This window comes from Cottoperca gobio, chromosome 6, assembly GCF_900634415.1.
Source record: "Cottoperca gobio chromosome 6, fCotGob3.1, whole genome shotgun sequence".
Taxonomy (NCBI): domain Eukaryota; kingdom Metazoa; phylum Chordata; class Actinopteri; order Perciformes; family Bovichtidae; genus Cottoperca; species Cottoperca gobio.
Window position 1 is genome coordinate 23,402,324 of NC_041360.1, and position 21,923 is coordinate 23,424,246.

Genomic DNA, 21,923 nt, shown 5'->3' on the forward strand with positions numbered 1-21,923 from the left:
CCTTTTTTTGAGTGCGTTCAATATTTGCTGTAATTTAAAGTGTCTTTGGCACACAGTAATTGGATGTGAAAGTTAGGTTATACCTCATAATCCAAGTTTGATATAAACTGAATCCTACCAAATCCTAATTTAACCCACATCTTTGTCAATAACCTTCAGTATTATTAATACTCTAAAACCAAATCTTTAATCGTAAACTGTATGCAGCAATTAAAAAAACAAGGAATATGTCCACGTGCACTGTATTAAAGACACGCACTCAGTGGGTGCTACAGGTCCGCACGTGAAGACAAGTGCGTGCTGCTGTGTGTAGGTGGATGCTTTGAAACAGGAGGGGCGCTCAAACTCAACTTTCTGAATCGACTGGAAGCGTTTAAAAGGAAACTGAATAGTTTTAACTCGGGTGAAAAACCAAAAAGTGCAAATAATTTCTATATAAGTTGAGCAGATATCGTGTTTGCTGGACGGACATTGTCCATAACGAAGTATGTTAAACGCATAAAAAGAAAGTAATTGTAATAAGATCTGATTTTGGTGCTTGTCCACTCAAACAGCTTCTTGTCTTGGCAGACTCTCCCCTCTAGGGGGCGATCCAGACCAGGGTTTTCCTCGCAGAGCAACCAGATCTATTTTTATCCCCAACCCGAAGTAGTCACTTAAAGCTTTCATGATGTCTTTTTTGTCTCTTCTTTGTATTCCTGCTCGGGTTAAGGCGCAGAGAGGAACACTGCGATCCTGGCGAGCGATGCAGAGAAGAGGGAGATACAAATATATCCTAAATCACACTCCTTTTCATGTCCAACTGACGAGTATATTTAGAAACATGGTGTACTTGTCAATTACTGCATTATTGTGCTGGAATGAAATAATGCTGCAGAATACATGTAGTGCTTTTGATCCAATGTTTGTGTGTGAATGGTCTATATAGTGTGTGATGCAGTGGGCTCGGACTAAATAATGCATGAAATTCTTTATAATGCATCAATTTCCTCAGTTTTTATTTGTTTACTAATTGGATCTTTCATCCTCGCTGAGTTGCAGGCTGATGGTGTATTTTCTTATTTCTTCCAGAGATACTGTACATCTTTGGCAAAGGCATCATGGTGCGTTTAAGGTCTAAGTTGAACCTTTCATTTCAGGACAGTAGGGGGCGATATGCAACCAAGATAAACCCTCTCCTCATTGATCGTGACCAGGTATTTCCCAAACCAGCCCACCAGTCAGTCAGTCAGCCAGCCAGCCAGCAAAACCCTGGCACATGCGTTTGCACACACACATACGGTGGAGCTGAAAATAATCAAGTGGTGGAGGAAGAGGAGTGGGCGGCAGCAGCGGGAGAGGAAGCGAAGACGACCCTCAGAGAGAGAAGGAAGGAGCGACTGTACGAGTCCATGTGAGAGTAGAAGTGAAGGTAAATCAATAGTCCTGAAGCACTTGGAGGAACTCAATGGGTTTCCTCACTGTATTACCAACCTTTGGGGGGGGGGGGGGGGGGGTGATATAACCAGGCCTACTGTACCCCAACAGACATGAGGAGAAATCTACACTGAGCCTGCCGAGGCTGCCTGTTTCCTGCTACAGTTAATGGTCCTACATGCAGATTGTGATGCTCTTGTTGCCAGTATTGTAGTGATGTAGGTCTTGTTTTACGAGCACAAGTTGCAACTGACACTACAGACATTAAGGTTTTGTTCAGTGAAGGTACAGCTGCATGTTTTCTTAGCCCCACCGTTGTCTTTTCCCAGTTTCTCGTGAATTCTGCTTTACATGTCCAGGAAAGGTTGTGAGGAGAGGGGAAAAGATGACCGCTTATGGAACATATAAATGTTGAGGGCCGTGAGTAACAGAGATGTCTATGACTGAACCTCTGTGTGTGGGGAGTCTGATGGGAGCTGTCCTTGGTGCTGAAGTCACACGAGACTTGAATCAGGCAGTGTAACTAATGCAGGGTTTGCCCAGAATGCATCCAGTAGGAGACACAAAGTTTTTAGACAGCAGTGACAGCAGCATTTGATTGAGGATGAACACATTAAAGGATTTTCATTAGACTGCAGTGTGTGTTTAATAGCATTATGTCCTGACGAAGACATCTTTTTATATACAATTTGTTAAGATTTCTCATGTGAGGAAGTTCAATTATTTCTGGCCTGTTGCTCCACACAGAGGTCAGAGGTCATGGTCAGCTCCACCCTATCAGTGCTTTGATCACTTCTGCACCCAGCATCATCAGCTGTTTCTGCTCAGGCATTCCTTTATCCCCAATCAAAACCCATCACCCTTCATGCTTGTAATCGTGATGACCTTTAACTGCAGCATCCCTGAGCTCGTGAGGTATCGGTGAGAGATAGAAAATACATCAGTTGTGAAAAGGGAACTTTTCCTTCCCTTTTAAAAAAAACAAAAAACAAAAGAAAAAAGAAAAACGCACCATCCGCCCCCTCATGTACAATGCTGGGAATAGTAACAGCACTGTGAGGCTGTGCTAAATATAGCAGCCAGTGAGTGTTAACATGTCAACTTCAGCAGGAGTGCAGGGAAGCGGCTGCTGCTCGTGTGACCGCTGTGGATGTACACAGCATCCTATAAATACCAACCAGCCCTTCCCTGTGCTGCTGTATATTATATGCATAAACCAAGCCGGGGGTGGTTTATTAAAAAACAAACAAACGCTAAATTCCTCCTGTCGCACCACAAAAACACAAATGGCCAAACATACAAGGAAACGATGCCAACAGTGCCAAACAATAAGCACATTAAAACATTTGTAGAGATATATAACCTCCCCGCCTCTCAAAAAAACAGACATTATAGCAAGATTACCTCATCTATTTATACCAGCTTTAGAATACGATTTTCAGGAAGTCAAAAACGGTGATTAAACTGATTTCTGCGCGGGGTTTTCCCCGTTAGTCCCCCAAAATCCTCATTATCTCGTATTTCCGATATAAGCCGCATCATCTGCCGTTCTCCTGATAAATATTTACACGATTCCGTTGACGAGGGACGGGTTTGAAATTCAGCTTTTCTGAATCTAAGCGTGGATGATAGATTTTGGGGGGGGTGGGGGGGTGGGTAGTTTATTTTTATCACGGCTGCCTTTCAGAAATAGAAGGCAGTCTAAAGAAAACAGACCTCATGAGTTCTTCTCAATCCAAGACGCTTGTGCAGCAAACCGTGCATTTATTTGTGATGGAAGGAGACCTTAACCCCCCCCCCCCCCAAAAAAAAACCCTAACTATGTTACGTAATCTAGCATGTGAACGTCAAGAGACCGAACGAGTCGTGGAGGAGGAGGAGGAGGGGGGTGTTATTTGGTCTATGCATAGAGCTCCCAAAACTCATACCCAGGGAACACTGTGTACTCTGGTGTCCCCTGAGACATGGCATGTTAGATTTCACCCCCTCCTTCCACGTACGAGCACGCACACGCGCACACCTTGGTGGTTCCAACTGTATAGGAAGAAAAAACAAACAATCTAGAATAACTGCAGCAAACGGAACAGGTGGCTTCCCGCATTCATCCCATTTGTGCGACCATTCACCGACTCTGCGGGAGGAATTGTGTGAATGACTGAGTGGGAAAGTGATGAATGAATGAATGGCTGGCTGGCTGCACGAAATGAGTGAATGAAGAGCAACAGCAGAATGAGAAGGCAGGGGGCGCGCATCGCTCCTGTCCCTCTCAATGGGTTTTCTTTTTCTTTGTTTTTTTTCTCCTGCAGAGGGAAGTACGGCTGCACGGGCAATAACCAAGCATGGAGAGCAAACACACACACACACACACACACACACACACACACACACACGCACATACACACACATTTACAAAGAGGGGTGATGGGGCAGGGGGGGGGGGGGGGCGGCAGGCATGCGCGCACATGTGACAAAGCCTTTCATAAATATTCAGCGGCTCGATTCATGCGGATTCTTCTCTTGAGGTGGTTTATTGTGTGCAGCAGAGCTCCCAACCGAGCATGTGATGCTAGTGATGGTTGGTGTGTGGTGTAGGAGGGGTTTGTAAGAGGTGCTGGTGGTGGTGTGTGTATGTGTGTGTGTGTGAGAGAAGGGGGGGGGGGGGGGGAGTTCTATAAATAGCCTTATAGCTCTGCTTCCATTGACATCATTTATGCAGGAGAGATGGAAAAATAAATAGGGGGAGGGGAGGGAGGGGAGGGCGCAGGGTTTCTTAATCTAGGCTTGAAATTCAAACAAAACCTGGTCAGCCATCCCTCTGTACACTCTCAACAAAAACGGTCCCACATAGTAAAGCTGGCAATGGTTCTTCTGGACATGAAACCTATATTTTTAAGCTTTTCTTGGATTAATTTAGTTTGTGTTATTTTGTGGATTATCATACACAGCGAAGAAACCAGAAAATAAGTGTTAAATGATCCCACACAGACCCTAATAATGCACAACATGCTGTGAATCAACTGCTTTTAAGGTTTCAAGACTTTATAATTGATTTTTAAAATATATTTAAGATCTTTTTTATTTGTATTATTTTAATATCGTACAGTAGACTTCCCGACTTCTTCTATGTATATTTTGGTGTTCCTTTGTTCACCAGTTTATTAAGCCAGTTTGAGCGGAAAAAAAATTAGCAAGGCTTAAAAAAAACACATTAAACCAAGTAAAAAAGACATCGCAATCCTGATATTGTTTGTTTTTACATTCATAATGGTTCAGTACATGAAGCATTACCCTGGCGAAGGATCCCTTCTTCTCGGTGTGTATGCTTGCCCTCATCCACCCGGGCCCAATAGTAAACATCAGACCAAAACACCCACTGTTTCCTAGAAAGACGCAGCCTACGATTCGGAATGGAAAGCCACAAGGCAGATGGGAGGGGACATCAAACAAATTAAAAGGAGCTGTGTGTGTATAACAGAAACATACACACAGGCAGAGATACAAGTGGAAAAGACGGGAGCCAGTGTACACCCAAGGCAAATGTTTTGGAAGGTATTATTATTGTATTGACGTGCTTAAAGAAAGGACTAGGCGGAGGGTTGAAGCTCAATAGGCTGTAGAGGGAGTGACATTTTAATTTCGTTATCAAGACTAACATTTCCGCCCAAACAGACTGACTGCCTCGTGTGTTTATGTTATTATGGAGGAGGAACGGAGGACAGCACGTTGTTTTTCCATAGTCCGAGTGTCTTAGTCACACCCAGGATCTCTCTCACTCTGTCGTCAGTCTTGGCACTGACCCCTGAAAGCTGCGTGACTTCTAATGGTGCTGATGACGTCTTCTATGATACATTTCTCCCCATGTGGGTCACCCCGCCTACTTCTGCTATCACACATCTCTCCCACAAAGCTTGTGTGTGCAACAACACTTGTTTACTTGTTATTGTTTTCTCATGCCGTGTGATTCTCTTATTGATTCCTGTGAGAAAACATGTCTCTTCATTCACAGAGGGGTCAGAGGTCAGCGGCAGCTACAGAGCCTCCTTGAAGCACCAGGACTTCCTCAGGAGCTCGTCAGCAGGCCAGACATTAGCTTGACCCCAGGACAGACACCCACTGGTTCAACCATCTTTTACTGGTGGTAACCTGAGCAGGTCAGTGGTGTGTTCATGTCTTTTGGCAGAGATGGAGCTTCTTTCCTCTCCGCTGTTGATAACACACTCTACTTCCTCCTCCCGAACAACACTCACACTCCTTATTTTAGTGTGTTTGGTGCACAATTCTCACAGAAAAAACACCTGAAAGGTGTAGTGCTAAATGGCTACAAGTCGTGAGATGGTGCATCCGACATTTGAAATGTGTGTCTCAAGAAGAGGATGATTCATAAGACCTAATTCAGTGCTAATGGTGATGTGTTTTTGTCACAGTCCCTCCCTCTCTCTCTGTATGTATCTCCTTCTCTCCTCTTCACTCTTTTCTTCTCCTTCTCTTCTCATATATCGCACATAGAAACACGGTTTCTTTCTGCACACCCTGAAAAAAGAAATGATAACCCAGTGACTAAAGTAGGTTGGGCAACTTTTCAAAGGAGCCAGACTAAAAATGTGGAAACGGGTGAACAGATTGCAAAATCTGCATCATGTATTTTATCGCGTACCTTCAGTTTTTCGGACATTTGTCTAATTTAGGGAAACGTGGTTTTAATTGTGTATAAATTCTATATCATCTTCCATACCTTGTGAATAAGACATGTAAATAACAGTTATGTTGTGATTCTGCTGAGTGTATTGCCACTTGCTTCATCAGCCCCTTATCAATAATCAGTCACGATATTTTACTGCCGATGAGTCACAAGCCTGTCCAAATGAATACCATTAACAATATTTAATGGAGGCCACACTTCAGAAGAGTTTTTTAAAAAGTACATTCGATAAATTAGTAAAAAATTGTGTATAATAGATTTAGAGTTTAACATAACAATATAAACGGTTTCCAGCTTTAGTGACATTAAGCACCACGGACAGCTCCCGTAGACGAACCCTTATTCACCACACTGAACTTTGGTTTTAACATTACTTTCCATGTTAGTCCAGTCCTCTGAGGATTAGATCATTTAACCATTTAGACTGTGAAACAAGCTCCAAAAGCAGCAGTGATAACATTTATTTAAACCAAGAAAAAAAGCTGAGTTCTGTATATTGATTTAGTGTTTGTAGGAATCCAAGGTTTTTTTTGTGTGGGGTCATTTCAGGTCTGCTATCCTGCGAATCCCTGAAGAACCCAGCGTCCCAACAACCTGTAGAATTACACTTTCTGTCTGTCTGCTTCTCTGTCTGTCTGCTTCTCTGTCTATCTGCTTCACTGTCTGTCTGCTTCACTGTCTGTCTGCTTCTCTGTCTATCTGTTTCTCTGTCTGTCTGCTTCTCTGTATATCTGCTTCACTGTCTGTCTGCTTCTCTGTCTGTCTGCTTCTCTGTCTGTCTGCTTCTCTGTCTATCTGCTTCACTGTCTGTCTGCTTCACTGTCTATCTGTTTCTCTGTCTGTCTGCTTCTCTGTATATCTGCTTCTCTGTCTGTCTGCTTCTCTGTCTGTCTGCTTCTCTGTCTGTCTGCTTCTCTGTCTGTCTGCTTCTCTGTCTGTCTGCTTCACTGTCTGTCTGCTTCTCTGTCTATCTGTTTCTCTGTCTGTCTGCTTCTCTGTATATCTGCTTCTCTGTCTGTCTGCTTCTCTGTCTGTCTGCTTCTCTGTCTGTCTGCTTCTCTGTCTGTCTGCTTCTCTGTCTGTCTGCTTCTCTGTCTGTCTGCTTCTCTGTCTGTCTGCTTCACTGTCTGTCTGCTTCTCTGTCTATCTGTTTCACTGTCTGTCTGCTTCTCTGTCTGTCTGCTTCACTGTCTGTCTGCTTCTCTGTCTGTCTGCTTCTCTGTCTGTCTGCTTCATCTGTCTGTCTGCTTTTCTGTCTATCTGTTTCACTGTCTGTCTGCTTCTCTGTCTGTCTGCTTCTCTGTCTGTCTGCTTCTCTGTCTGTCTGCTTCACTGTCTGTCTGCTTCTCTGTCTATCTGTTTCACTGTCTGTCTGCTTCTCTGTCTGTCTGCTTCACTGTCTGTCTGCTTCTCTGTCTGTCTGCTTCTCTGTCTGTCTGCTTCTCTGTCTGTCTGCTTCTCTGTCTGTCTGCTTCACTGTCTGTCTGCTTCTCTGTCTATCTGCTTCTCTGTCTGTCTGCTTCTGTCTGTCTGCTTCTCTGTCTGTCTGCTTCTCTGTCTGTCTGCTTCTCTGTCTGTCTGCTTCTCTGTCTGTCTGCTTCTCTGTCTGTCTGCTTCTCTGTCTGTCTGCTTCTCTGTCTGTCTGCTTCTCTGTCTGTTCTGTCTGCTTCTCTGTCTGTCTGCTTCTCTGTCTGTCTGCTTCTCTGTCTGTCTGCTTCTCTGTCTGTCTGCTTCTCTGTCTGTCTGCGTGGTGCTCTGAGCTGTAGGTCAAACGGGGAAGAGGTTTTCAACATGGAGGTATTTTTAGAGACAAAAAGAGACAAACATATGTTTCTATTGTTCCCGGTGGGACTGTTGTTGAGCACCGATGTGCCTGATCCAGCCATCCCCCTCAGCCGGCTTGGAAGTGGTGGTGGTGCGGGGAATATGTGAAGGGTTATTTGGGGTGGTGTAAAAATATGAGAACACGATGTCCCCCCACTCCTCACCCATACCTACCCACACACCCCCCTTCACCCCAAACGCCCCAACCACACACAGTAATAAGCCCCACCCCTCTCTCCTTGCCAGCTGAATTAATTTGATACTATTTTTGAAAGTCAGTGTTTCTAAGGGAAACCTAATGACGCAATGACGTCAATGCAGGTCAATAGCACACTTCACAGCAGAGAGAGAGAGAGAGAGAGAGAGAGAGAGAGAGAGAGAGAGAGAGAGAGAGAGAGAGAGGGGGAGAGAGGGAGAGACAGAGAGACAAAGACAAAGAGAGAGACAGAGAGAGGTGGTTGCAGGTGTCGTCGCCAAGACACTTTCCAAAGCCCTCCCTGTTGTGAGCTGCCTTTGCCTTGCTTTTTAAATTGCGCCTGATTTATTCCTTCCTGGCGTGTTTGCGCCAGTAACAGTGCGGACTCTCAGTCGCGCTTCTCCTGCCCCATTCATGCTTTCCGTCTCTGTCTGGAAGTCATTCACACGCACACGCGCACACATACACAGACAGGGAGAAAGAAAGAGTCTGGTGAGGTGCGTCGTGTCGCGCGCCTCCCCAAATGCGTAATGTCCCCCAGATTTGGCGGGTTCTTTCTATCAGCTGGCTCACATTTGTAACTCTGTGTACTCCCCCTAACTCTCCCCTTCCACTCCCAAATCCTCCACCCCTCCCAACATCACCACCCATCCAACCCACCTTTCATTTGAGCTGTCTTTCTGAATTCTGAATGGCAACACCAAATATTTGAGTCTGCGACAGAACAGGGAGACGACGCACATCGGACTGACCTGCTTTCTCCATCCTGACGCAGGAAGCGGAGACTTTAGGCTGCCCTGCTTTTAACCCTCTTTATGTCTTAACCTGCACAAAGTCCTTCTTAAAGAACGAGTTCAAAAAGAGAAAAATAATCCAAAAGGTAAGTGCTTTCTTTTGTAAATGGTACGAATCCCGACCCAGAATGTGCTGTAGCCGACTAGTGAGGGAAGTTTGCAGTCGGACCATGCGCAGATATTTGGGGTGATTACCGGTTGATCTGAGGACGAGCGTAGTAGCTCTCTCACGAGCAGGAATGTTGTGGCGGGGAACGCCATCCAGAGTCAGGTTACCCACTAAATTATGCGAGGATACATGTGTGCGTTTGTGTGAACAGTATGCTTATAAGAGTTGTTGTCTTATAGAGAAATATAACGCAAGCTCTTAATGAGCATTCTTTCATATTTGCTGCACATGAGACATCCAAGGTGACTTTATTTAGGTTAATCGCAGGACATACCGGCGTTTACTATCAGATTAGGATATAAACACAGCAATTAAAACTGTACTCAGGAAGGATTTTTTGGTTTTGTGTGTGCATGCATGTTGACAACGGAGGGGATTTTGCAGACACTCCAAGAGAGCGGGCTGCGGTAATGCGTAGGAGTGTTCACGTGTTGGGGATCCTCTGCTTTGGCTGCTCTGCTGAGATGCCTAGTAACAAGTAAGAGAGATACAGAGAGAGGGAAACTTTGTGGAAATACAATTGTGTTCTTGTATCTCTTCCATGTCGTGAGAGAGGGAGGGAGGGAGGGAGAGGGAGGGAGAAAGTGGGGAGAGGGAGAGAAAGAGAGAGAGAGAGAGAGAGAGAGAGAGAGACACAGAGAGACAGAGAGAGCGAGAGAGAGAGCGAGAGAGAGAGCGAGAGAGAGAGACAGAGAGAGCGAGAGAGAGAGACAGAGAGAGCGAGAGAGAGAGCGAGAGAGCGAGAGAGCGAGAGAGCGAGAGAGAGAGCGAGAGAGAGAGAGAGCGAGAGAGCGAGAGAGCGAGAGAGAGAGAGAGAGAGAGAGCGAGAGAGAGAGAGAGAGAGACAGAGAGAGACCCTCATTCGTGTATATTTGTAATAGACAAAGCTCAGCTTAGAGGTAAGGCGCCTTAAGTTTCCACTCGCAAACAACTTTCCGCTGAGGACTTGCGTCAGTCCGCACGTGCTGCCTGCCACCTCATACTTACATGTTGTCTTGATCTTTTTCATGGCAGCGATGAAACTTAATTTGCATATCGTGCATGTTCTCTAACTGCTCTAACTACTCTGACTGTGAAGTGTGTTGTGTAAATTACACTGGCTGCTATGTGTAGCAGGAGGGAGGTCGTGGAGGTTAGACACGACAGGCAGACTGAGCTGTTCAGCACCATGGACAGCACCTACAGTGTATACATTAATCTGCGCACACATATCACCACCAGGTAAAGTTGATTAGTGACAGTAAAACATTGCTTTGAGGGTGAATAACGTTAAGAATAAGTGAAACTTAAACCACTTTTTCCTCTGGAGTTGCACTAGTTTAAAACCATGATATATCCTTAAAATTATTGTATTTTTAGTGGTTGCAGGTGTCCATCTCTGGCTTTCACTTACTGAAGAAGTGTTGTTGTTTTCAAGGGAGGAAAGCCAATAGGAGCTGCGTCGTGTTCCCTTCCTTATCGTTGTGAGATGAACGAACAGAGACTTCACAAAGAGGGAAAAAGTCTGCTGCGGCTTGCAACTTGCAGGAGTCAGGAGTACATACTTTAGTTAAGGGGGGTGTTAGTGGTGGTGTAGAATGAGGAGGATCTCTGGCCGAGTTTGTCGACATCACGCGGGGATCTTGGCGCACTGCACTGAGAAACCTCGGCTGCAACTCCCATTGATACTGCTCCCTCTTTGATTGAAGGATTGTGGACTACAGGGAATTGTGTGTATGTGTGTACATGTGGGGTGGCTTGTGGTGGTGGTGTGAGAAGGGTGGATGGGATACTCTACTATTCACTCATCTTTTCGTACTTCGACTATGAAGAAGAAAAAAGAGCCAGACATCAGATGCCAAAATATCCAGATAATAAACTTTTTCTTTTTTATTCTGTGATAATGCAGGGTTTCTTAGTGTAGAGGACATGGCTAAATCCGCTGTGTGTGTCTGTCCCTATACATGCTCTCGCCAGCAGTCACGGGCATACAGTTGGCCTACAGGCAGGGATATAAATAGCACAAACCGATGCGACGGGCGCAGCCCTTTTCCCTTCTCAGAGCCGACTTTTAGGTAGCTGCCACTCAGTGGATACTCATCTCTAAACCCCCAACACTATCCATCTCAGCTCACCCCATCCCATCCCGTTAAGTCTCGTGAATCTCCACGCGGCACGAGTGCAGATGGACGGCGTGGGGTGTGTGGAGAGGGTCTTACAGTAAAGGTGTTATAGATATTGAAGTGAGAGACAGAGCATACTGTGGAGGGAGGTTTGTTTGTGCGCCGTTACATGGACAAGTGTGCGCTCCCCGTGGGTCTATTCCGTGGGTGAGCGGGGTCTGGTGCGTGGGCACGGCCAGTGAATACAGGAGATGAAGGAGGCAGCGGCTCAGCTCGCTGTGTGTGCCTGTCCTTCGGCTTAGAGACACAGTGTTTTGCCCGCCAAATGCACTGGATGCGGGGATAAAAATTATCCAAGACGAAAACAGCACCAACGCTTGGTGGGGGGATATATAGAGACAAGGGAGGGAGAGAGAGGGAGAGAGGGAGGGGGGGGGGGGAGGTTGGATGGAAACCCAGATGCCCGAACGTTAGAGGAGGGTTTTTACCAGGAGATAACCTTCTCCAAAGCTGCAATTTCCACGTGTCCACACCACATTATCCACCTGTAATATTTTCCTATTTTGTCACTCATTTTTTCCATGGCACATTTGCGAAGAGCTGATCACAGAGCGGCAGTGTCTTTAATCAGACTCTACGGGCTGTAAAGTGAGAGAATCTAAACGTGACGTCAATGCCTAGTGACTGACGCAGCCCTTCAACGAAAAAAAAAACTGGCTTTTTATTTATTATTTTCTTCTTCTTCTCGTCAGCATAGCTTAATTACTACATTTTACAGTGCTCTGTCGACTAACAGAAAAAATAAAATTCGGCAGGCAGCGTCGGGTTATCTGCATACATCAGTATTTGGACCTATTTTGCGTTCATGAGTTTTAGCTGCTGAAGTGACACTGGGACGAGAAGCTTCTGAAGAGGGCGACAAGACATCACATATTGTCCATGATATTGGCAGCGACGACGACTTCCAGATTGTAGTTGCAGAGGCTGAAAGTGTGTTTTAAGGAAGCGAATGAGGTGGTGCTGCTGTTGAAGGCACATTGGGTTCCTAAAAAAAGAAAAAGAATCACTGCAATGATGCAACGGAGGGGAATCGGGGCTCTTGTGCAGAGTTGGAGAGGCAAAATTAATTGACATTACATGCACTTCACGTAACGTTCCTAAGCGATGCCTTTTGTCAGTGTGTTTTTTTTAATTTTTTTCTCCTTCGTACTGAGACCTAAAAATAGCATCATAGTTTTGATCGTGCGCCATAAATAGACAGACGGGTATCACTTGTATAAAAAGGGAGGCGATCCTGAGCAAACTTGGACGTGCCACTGTAAGCCTACATAATAACAAATGGAGGACTTAATCTGTTGCATTTCTTCCAGACTCTTGTTGCGGCTTTTCACTAAAATCTCAATCTTTCTCTGTGTTTCTTATCTTTTCTAGTTCAGAACAAGGACGTGCCTGCACGACGGTGAGTGAGACACATGTTTAATTCTTTGTACTTTTGTGTATTTAGTAATGCATGCTCGCGACTGCCTGTGCTGTTTCCCTTCTCACAATGCTGCCTCCTCCTCTGTCTCATGCACGCAAAAACACTTGACTCCCGGTCGTAGGCATGGATTTTATTGGCATGCTTTACGAGCCATGTTTGACTGTTAGAGCAGAAGCATAGAGCAACCCTTCCTGCAGAGTAGGAATCACCGTTTTTTTTTTTGGTAAATAAGCAAGTGCAAAAACTCCCTTTGTCTGTTGGCGCTGTTGAGTCTCTATCACATATTTATGTTTTCCCTCCCATCTCCCTGCTTAACCGCGAAAGCGAGGGGAACCCTTCGCTGATGAGCGCTTGAGGACGCCTTTCCCCCGGTTTTCTTGTTTTTAAGAGGAGTCGTACTGACAGAGAAGCGGCGGAAGTGAAGTGGAGAGAAGGAGCTGTTGCTGCGGCAGAGACCAGGCGCACCGCATGGGGAAACCCGGGAGCTGTCCAGCAGCAATGGTGCTGAAATCACACCAAGTGGCGGTAGTGGGCTGTTGCTGGTGGTGGTGTGTTTGCCTATGTGTGTGTTTGTATTAGTGTGTGTGTGCGTGTGTGTGTGTGTGTGTGTGTGTGTGTGTGTGTGTGTTATTCCTGGCAGCCAAAAGCTTTATTTACTCCTGTTTGGAAACCAACAGCATCTATTCTGAGTGAATCCTCTTTCCTCAGGCGACGTTGGAGGAGAAATACTGAAGCTTCCCCGCCTCCTTTGAATTTCCTGCGCAAACTGAGGGAAGACATTTGGCTCGAAAATATATTATAACAGAGCTTTTCCCGCCTGTATAGTTTGAACGGCCTCATTGGATGCCATAGGCAGGCAGACAGAGAGACGGATGCAGCAGCTGGACCGACCTGGATCAGCTCTTCTTTTGCTCACGTCAGCCCTGTCACTTCCTCCCGTGTCTGACCAACTCGTCAGTCTGATTTCTTTACTAACCCAGCCTTTTTGAAGTGAAGCAACTTGCGTTCAAATGAACATAAACTGCCTAGCTAGTGTCAAAGTTTGCAGTGCGCGTAAGAAATGTTAGAGGAAGTAGCATAAATAGTTGAGATATTCTGTGTTTGAGTTCAGCAAGACGCTCCTAACTTTAATTATGTGTCTCATCACAATAACTTTGCGTCATAGCAACGAGGAGGGCGCGCATGAAAGGCGAAGGGAGCGTCGCTATTATCGCGTCTACTCCAAGAGTTTGAAGGAATCACCCTTTCTAATAAGATATCAGTGTTGAATTAGCGACCCGGACCGGCAATATGATAAATAGGCTGCAGGCGTCTGCGCAGTTCTACAGCCCGACTGGGACACAACAACCGCGCTCACCCCCAATCCCAGTCTGTGCACGACATTAGCCAATTTTCCCAGTATTTTAAATGCAGGCTTCGAGGCTACCATGCCACATAAAAATAACATCGACCACCTGTCTTTGTCATGCAGAATCCCGATTGTACTTACATTCCTCCACCTCCCCAAACACAAAAAAACAACAACTCTGTAATTCGTCGTCGGTCAAAACGCGCCAATACCCACTCGAGCGGCCAGATCTGGCTCAATAATTCAATACCGAGCGTGTAATTTCGGTGGAAACAACACGGATTCCCGAGTCGTGACTGCTAAAGTGAGTAATGTGCGCGTTGGCTGCGTCAGGAGAGGCAGTCACTGTGCTGTGCAGACGGTAGGGGAGAATCGTGACTGACTGGGTTGCAAATGAAAAGACCACCCAAAAAAAAACAACCCCTACCAGGAGGGCGGAAAACGCTCTAACCATTTCCCTAAAACCCCCTCCCCTCTTCAATCCCAAATATCTCCTTTCTATCAAAAAGCTTGTTTTTAGTGTGAGCCCTGCTGCTTGCTGGCATGCTGGCAGCCAACTTGAATGCAGACGAGTTTCATCAGTGATAGTGGGGCGGTGTGGATGGAGAGAGAGGAAGAGGAGGAGTAGAAGGGAGGGAGAAGAGGAGGGGAGGGGGGGTATATTTGGTTCGGGATCAGACCTGGTACAAACAAGGGGGATCTGGTCCGGATCCAGATCGTGATCTCCACCTCGGTACAGTAACTTGCATGGAGGGGAAGTTGATGGTTGTTTAGGGGGGTGAGATATTACAATAGCTTCTGAAAAACTAATAGAACTGTTGCAGGGAAATAAAACAGGTAAGTTATTCTATTTCATTGTTGCTTCGCTAAATTTGACCAAAAAAACATATTAAAGATTGTGTGTGAGAATGAGGTTTACGGTTGTGATTAACTCTTTAACTCCTGATGTGATGCTCAGCGTCGTGTTGTTGTTTTGTTAAGTTGTACATTGTTGCTTCATAAAGCTGTAAACTGTTGCCGTACATCGCAGTGGTGATATAATTGTTATTCTGTTTGGGATCAACCTTAACATCGCTGTAAATGACTGAAGCATCGCGGTTTCGGACTGTATTTGCAGTTGGGAGACCCCCGCGTGGTTTTTGCAGTGGTACCCTCCGGTGAACTCTATAGGTGACCATGAGTCGCCTCAGATGCTTCTTGCTGATGTTGTGATGCGATGTGGAGGGCTGTGCGAAGCCTCCCACACTTTGTCGACATGCAACTGTTATTTTCATTATTATGTTTTTGCTCGGTGTCTTTGCATTTCTCATGATTGTATGTCGCGAAAAGGAAAGGGTGGGCGTTATACGTGATCAGGTAAAAATGGCGTGTCCTTGCTGTCACATATGGTTTATTATTATTTTCACCATAATTCAGTGTTATGTATCATAATATAACCCATGTTGAACGATGGTTAGGTTGCGCAGCCTCGCTAGACGCCCTGCAAACAAAACAAAAAGAAAATGCATATTAACAAATAGCTGCATCAAATCCTCATATCCCCCATCAATGCATATAAATATACACTTTCTCTGGTATAGATCACAATTTGGTTAACCCTGTCCTTTATTTATTTTTTTCAAAAAGGGGGGTCCCTATATGAGCGAGACACCGATTGGTTGATGACGAGGTTTGGTTTCTCCAATAAGATCCCTCCCTGCTCTCTATTTATTGCCAGCAGTTTACAGCCTTGCTCTCTCCTCACCCAGAGCTCTGGAGCGGCTGCAGAGAGTCAGCGCTTCACTATACGGAGACACAACCGCGGACCAGGGAATATAATACAGAGAGGGAGAGCACACTGACAACAAAACGCATCGATGCACAGCTCCCGATGATCACACGGGCTTTGCACATCCGACCGTTTGGATAAAAAAAATAAAAAAACAGAAAAAGAGAGGAGAGGAGAGGAAAATATGAGGGACAGACAGAGAGAGAGGAAGGGGGAGAGGAGAAAGGAGAAAGGAATGGATGAGGGAAGAGACGAGAGGGGAGCTAGAGGAGAATTCAAACTGGAGAAGGAGTGGGGAATCAAAGCGAAAGGACCTTGGACAGCTCTCAGTTGCAGCGGCAGCCTTGGCATCCGGAGACCCCCCTTTTTTCTCTCTTTCTCTCCTTCCATCCTATCCCCCTCCGTGTGTGTGTGTATGTGTGTGTGTGTGTGTGTGTGTGTGTGTGTGTGTGTGTGTGTGTGTGTGTGTGTGTGTGTGTGTGTTGGAGGGACAAACTCGCCTCGGGTTGCCGATGGCTGGAGATACAATCAACCGAGTCAGGATGGGAGATAAATTCACGGAAGCGAAAAGAGAGCAGACTCTCCGGGTGTCACGGAGTCTCCGTCGGACGGCAGCAGCAGCAGAAAATGTCCTTCACGAATCTTTTTGCGGTCTGGGCTTGCTGTTCATAACTATTAATCTGGGAAGCCCTTACCCCAAAAAGCATTTGCGGAGGGCGCATTCGCCGCGCCGAGACATCGACATCGGAAAACGGCTCCACTCCTGGAATTTTACGATCTTTGATTTTTTAAGGGCATGTTTCCTTTTTTCTACTCGAATTTTCTTTTTGCTTTATTGTCGTCCTTATTTGCTCTTGTATTTTTCGTCATTGCCAGAGCAGTGGCGTTTTTGTCATGGTTGCTTTTCAGCTCTATCCGTGTGTCATTTTTTTTTCAAGTCAACAGTTTTCTTCTTTGTTAGAAATTGTGGCGAAGATCTGCAGCCACGTCGCACCCAAGTTTTTACTCAAACTCTTGCGTGCATCACCCCCCCCCCCCCACCCAAAAAAATTTCTGTGGTATCCATGTCAAACAACAACTACTCTGACCCAAAAGTTTGAACCATGCAAGATTAAGTCATTTCAGCCAAACACACCCCGTCCCACACTGAACAGGTGACAGTGGCCCCCAGCAGAGCAGTGTGTACACACACACACACACACACACACACACACACACACACACTCCCCTGTAAGCAAAGTGCACATGCAAGGGATTCCCCAACAAGGCCATCATAATTTAGGGAGAAGCCCAGATTGGCAGATGGAGAGGAATAAGGAACTTCTCTCTCTCTCTCTCTCTCTCTCTCTCTCTCTCTCTCTCTCTCTCTCTCTCTCTCTCTCTCTCTCTCTCTCTCTCTCTCTCTCTCTCCTTTAACACACACAGACACACACACACCGTGGAAACGCACACGTGTCTCCCTCCCAGTTGTTTGAATAGAAAGTTGATCCACCTCAAGAAGCATAGCCCACCACTGTTCCCCACAAATGGCACACAGAGCACGGCCACGCGTCCTTTCAGTCTGACCCTCCAGATTCAAAACCAAAACAACCTTACATTTCTGCAGCTTTACGACTCGATCAATATACTCACAAGTTCTGCAGCACATCAAAACCCACGGCCCCCTATCTGTCTATATGTGAATTATGAGGGATGTGTGCACACACAGGGATCAGAACGATGAAAATAAAAGCCAGAGATAAGAATTTTTCATCTGAAAAGACAGAGTAAAAAAAACAAAACGAGGTGCAACTCAAAGGAGCCTCGAGAAGAAAAGCACATGCAACTTGATGCCCAATTTGTTCTCTGCTGTCACATCCCAGTTGAAGGGAGCACCAGTGTGAATAATCATGAATCACGCTAAAATATATTTGCAATATTGGGCCAAATAGTAGCCAAGTGCAGTCTGGCCTACTCATAAATTACGTGCATTTTGAAATATTAGGCCTCTTTTACGCTGCAACACCTGCAAGTCACAGGCCTGACGAATGACAAGAACATATATTGTCAGGGTGGGAAAAGTGCACGTCAGGGAGCAGAAAGTGACGTAGAAAATGAAAGCGTTTAGATGGGCTGGTCTCTATCTTTCAGTGACGACGTGGAGTTACCAGAAAAGGAAACTGATACGTCAGAAAGGTTCACGACGTACAGCGAGCACCATGAACACACCTTGCTAAAAAAAAATGTCCCAGCAGGCGTCTCTGTATTTTACTGAAGTCACATGTGACCGAACCCGTGAGCAAAGCACCGAGATGATGCTGCTCAGAAGATGAAAAACACCTTCTTGCAGGTTTCCTACGTGGCCTGAAACGTATGTTAGACATGTCATAAATGAACTCTGACAAGACAAAGCAAAACAAAAACCGTCTGGAAACAGATGACGTTATTTTCTATAAAGGGAAACAGCGTGACCTGTGGAGTCGCCCTGCGTCTCTCTCTGTCTTATTAGTACGTATAATGACAAAAGTCACATTTCTGTGTAGGATACGGGTTCTATGTTCTCTGGGTGGGGGTGTGACTGGAGGTAAACTCACCCCTGCATCTCGTAAGGGTGTACAAACGGAGACTTCTCAGCAATAGATTACGTTTGTGGCTATGTGGTGCAGTCTGATATCCATAAAAGAGATATAGTAAAGTTTCCCCACCTCTCTCCAGACCACCATGTGCATCACACCTCTGTCCTGTCCGTGTAGGCCTGTACGCACGTCCGCAGGTGAACTTTATAGACGGTTAAATCTCACCATGCTTGTCTTGTCTTTCTGCCTTGCAGGAGAGAACAATGGCAACAAAAACAAGAGCAAAGATGGTGGTGAGGTGCCCGGGTGGACCCTGCCTCTGCTGTGGGAGCCTCCAGCTGTGCTCCGGGGAAAAAAGGGGGACACGCGTATTGGAGGCTTTTCACCAAGGAGCACAGAGAGAAAGGGAGGGAGAGAGAGAGAGACCCACCTTCCTCCTCCTCCTGCTGCTTGTCGTCCCCTCTTCCTCACCCCGAGAAAGGTAATTGCACGTCCTGAGATGTGTTAGAGGATGAGTATGACGTCAAACCCAAATCACCCTTTAAATTGCATTTTGCGTGAGGCTCGTTATGACAGGAGTTGTGTCTTCGCACACTTCTGATGCTGGTTTCCTTTCTCTTCTTTCTCTTCTTATTCCACCTCACTGTAGGCCTTTCAATTATACTTGCCAAGAAGTGTTGTGTCGGCTATATGTTTAATTACTGTCTCAAAAGTAGATGTGTTTTGTTCTTATGATGGTTTGAGGCTAGTATATTTTGTCAAACGCATAAAAAGACGATGCGTAAAAGTAGCAGCGTGTAAATTACCTCAATAATAAAAGCCTTGTAATATTCCTATGATATATATATATATATATATATATATATATATATATATATATATATATATATATATATATATATATATATATATATCATATGTCATATCAGTATAATATTCCTAATCCGGATTTTATTTTGTTGTGATATATGAGATGACCCCGGCGAGTCGAATTTTGAGTCGTACTTTGCTGTTGTCCTGTAACGTCAAAATAACTATTTTAGGCATCATATGAATATATATATACATGTTATTATAATATCTCATAATGTGTCAGAAACCCGCACACAAGCCTACAGTTAATTGGTAGATCTAGAATCAGTCATTCAATTTAAGAGATCTTTTTTTGTGTTGGGTCCCCGTTCACATTATTAAGATTCCATCCTATCCCCCTCCGTGTGTGTGTGTGTGTGTGTGTGTGTGTGTGTGTGTGTGTGTGTGTTCAGTGTCAGTGTTGGATGTAAAACTATGTGATGGGCAAAGTTATCCAGTGATTATAAATGCGTAATGATGATATTGGATGAGGAGTGAGCGTGCATGTAGCATATGACTGACCGTAACTCCCCCTGTGTCTACTTTATACCTTTTGTTTTTTGGCACCAGGAGCTGTAAAGTCTCCTCCAAAATATCTGCTATGTCACCTCTCAGTGTGAGTCATCATATCGTCACAGTTCAGACGACACCTCGACGTAACCTTAGATTTATTTGCCCTTTAAATAAACCTTACGCGCAGAGGGGAAACGCGCCGTGACCTCGTGCAGCAATGCAGGCCAAACATGTGTGTATTCTAGGTTTTATTATCGCAGTAATGATCCATTTCCGGTGTAAATGAAAGAGTGAGACAGAATATACATTCATGGCAAATATGATCATGTTGCTGTATAAACGTTATGTTGGCTGGGAAGGTCAATGGGCTCGCCCTGACCTGCTGTCTTTGGAGACTGTTGGAGACATTTCTTGGCATGACATTTCATCCAAGTGCTCATCCTAAGCCCCTGCTTCTAATACACCACGTGGTAATGTCAGTTGGTTTGACAATCTTGCATTAAAAGCAACATAATTGATGCAATAGATGTTTTAGTAAGTGTGTGTATGTGTGTATTAAAACACTGGAGTAGTTTTTATATATTTGGCCTGCTGTAAATATAAAGTTGCATGACAGCAAGTTTGGGTAATTTCTCTGTGTTCAGTAAATGATCATGGCTAAAGTCAGGGTACATTATTTTGGATTAGATTCAGACACAAGACACTCGGTGAACAGTTGTCTCTGGGACTATATCTTCAGTAGAAAGTAGATCCAATGAACGCTGTTGACAGCTTGAGCTCTGAGCTCTGTTTATTATCCAGTGTGTTCAACACGCACTCTGACTCCAGAAGAAATGTCGCTGCTAAATGTCCAAATGTCATTTTCCAATGCTGTGAGGTTGTGTCTTAATTCTCGGACAGATCTCAAAAAATAAAACCAAAAATCTGGGTAAATAAAGTTGAGTCCTCACAGCTCTCATTTATTTGCAACAATCATAAAAAAAAAGTGATTTTTCTTTTTGTTGTAAAAAAGGTTTTTCTTATGAAAACCAGCTTGTGTGTGTGTTTTGTATTTCTTGAAACATTTGCTATTTTGTCCACGAGCTCTTTGGTATATAATTGAAATGATCCGCTGCTCGTCAGGTGTTGTCACCTCTGTGGCGATTGTTTAATCCTCCTGACTTGTATCACTTGAACGTCCGTGACGCTTGTGTTGTCGCTTCCTCAGAATAATGATGGTGGGGATTCAAAATGATCAACCATAAAACAGTGGGAATTGTTTGGTGTGTGTTTTCTATCCTACTGTTAAGCTATTGGTGTTGTGGTAACACTGTGGCTTCATCTAACAGTCGTGAAATCATCGCTTTCAACTTGATTCCAGGTCCAAATACAGACGCACTGTGCTGGAGGATATATTAATAATCTAATCATAAGTATCCATAATGACTCATGATGTCTGATTATTTACATACTCAACAGCTCTAAATATACTTTATGAATAATCGCAGCTTTGATGGGACTTTTTAATACCCTTCACACCATCATAAGTCTCACGAAGTACATTTTACCTTCAAGTGTCCTGACGTCACTCCACGTGTGTGTGATAAATCACGGCCTGTTGCTAAATATCCAATAACAATCTTGCTGTTTTGTTTAATACGAGCAGTTTAAACTATATTTGGGGAGATGGCATGAAGGTTAAAACTGACACCAAGGGGCTTTGAAGACAAAAAGGGAAGTCTAGCTACATAAAACAAAGTATGTGCGGGATTATAACTTGTCATCAAAAGTAGACAATGTTTATTAATGCATGTATCTTTGCAGATTATCCCGCAGAGAGCAGCATCCTTTGGGTTTTAGCAGAGAAACGTTAATAGTGTGGCGTCAGCTTGAAGACCCCATGTGGATTACTTAAATGTGTCTTTCGGTATAAAGTACCAATTTAAAGTATAAACACAAATTATAATCATGGAACAATTTCCCTCATTTATTTGCTAAACAATGAGTGTGTTTCTTTTAGTGAGTGTGTGTGTGTTTATTGTCTGTTTTATTTGCATTAGTTTTGTGTTGTAGAAGGAGACTAAGTGCTTACAAATCTAAAGGATTCATTCAGGATTCATTTAGGTTAAAATGTCATGCTTTTACTTACTTTCCTTTAATATTCTGTACGTTTAGTCCTTTGTACAAATAAGAATGCTTTTCTCGTGAGATCAGGTGTATTCGTACAG

General features: G+C 44.6%; 1 long non-coding RNA gene across 3 annotated transcripts in view; it reads left to right on the top strand.

Annotated features, from left to right (window-relative positions):
* Window positions 1-8,430: 8,430 nt before the first annotated feature.
* Window positions 8,431-21,923, top strand: part of LOC115010147 (uncharacterized) — a 34,004-nt gene continuing 20,511 nt past the window's right edge. Inside the window, exons 1-3 of one of the 3 annotated variants that reach the window (XR_003832416.1) lie at window positions 8,431-9,015; window positions 12,632-12,659; window positions 18,606-18,832. This is a non-coding gene — a long non-coding RNA (uncharacterized LOC115010147). Of the gene's footprint in view, window positions 9,016-11,730; window positions 12,519-12,631; window positions 12,660-14,744; window positions 14,866-18,605; window positions 18,833-21,923 lie in introns of those variants that run through there. The other 2 variants (XR_003832417.1, XR_003832418.1) reach the window with 2 other exon arrangements.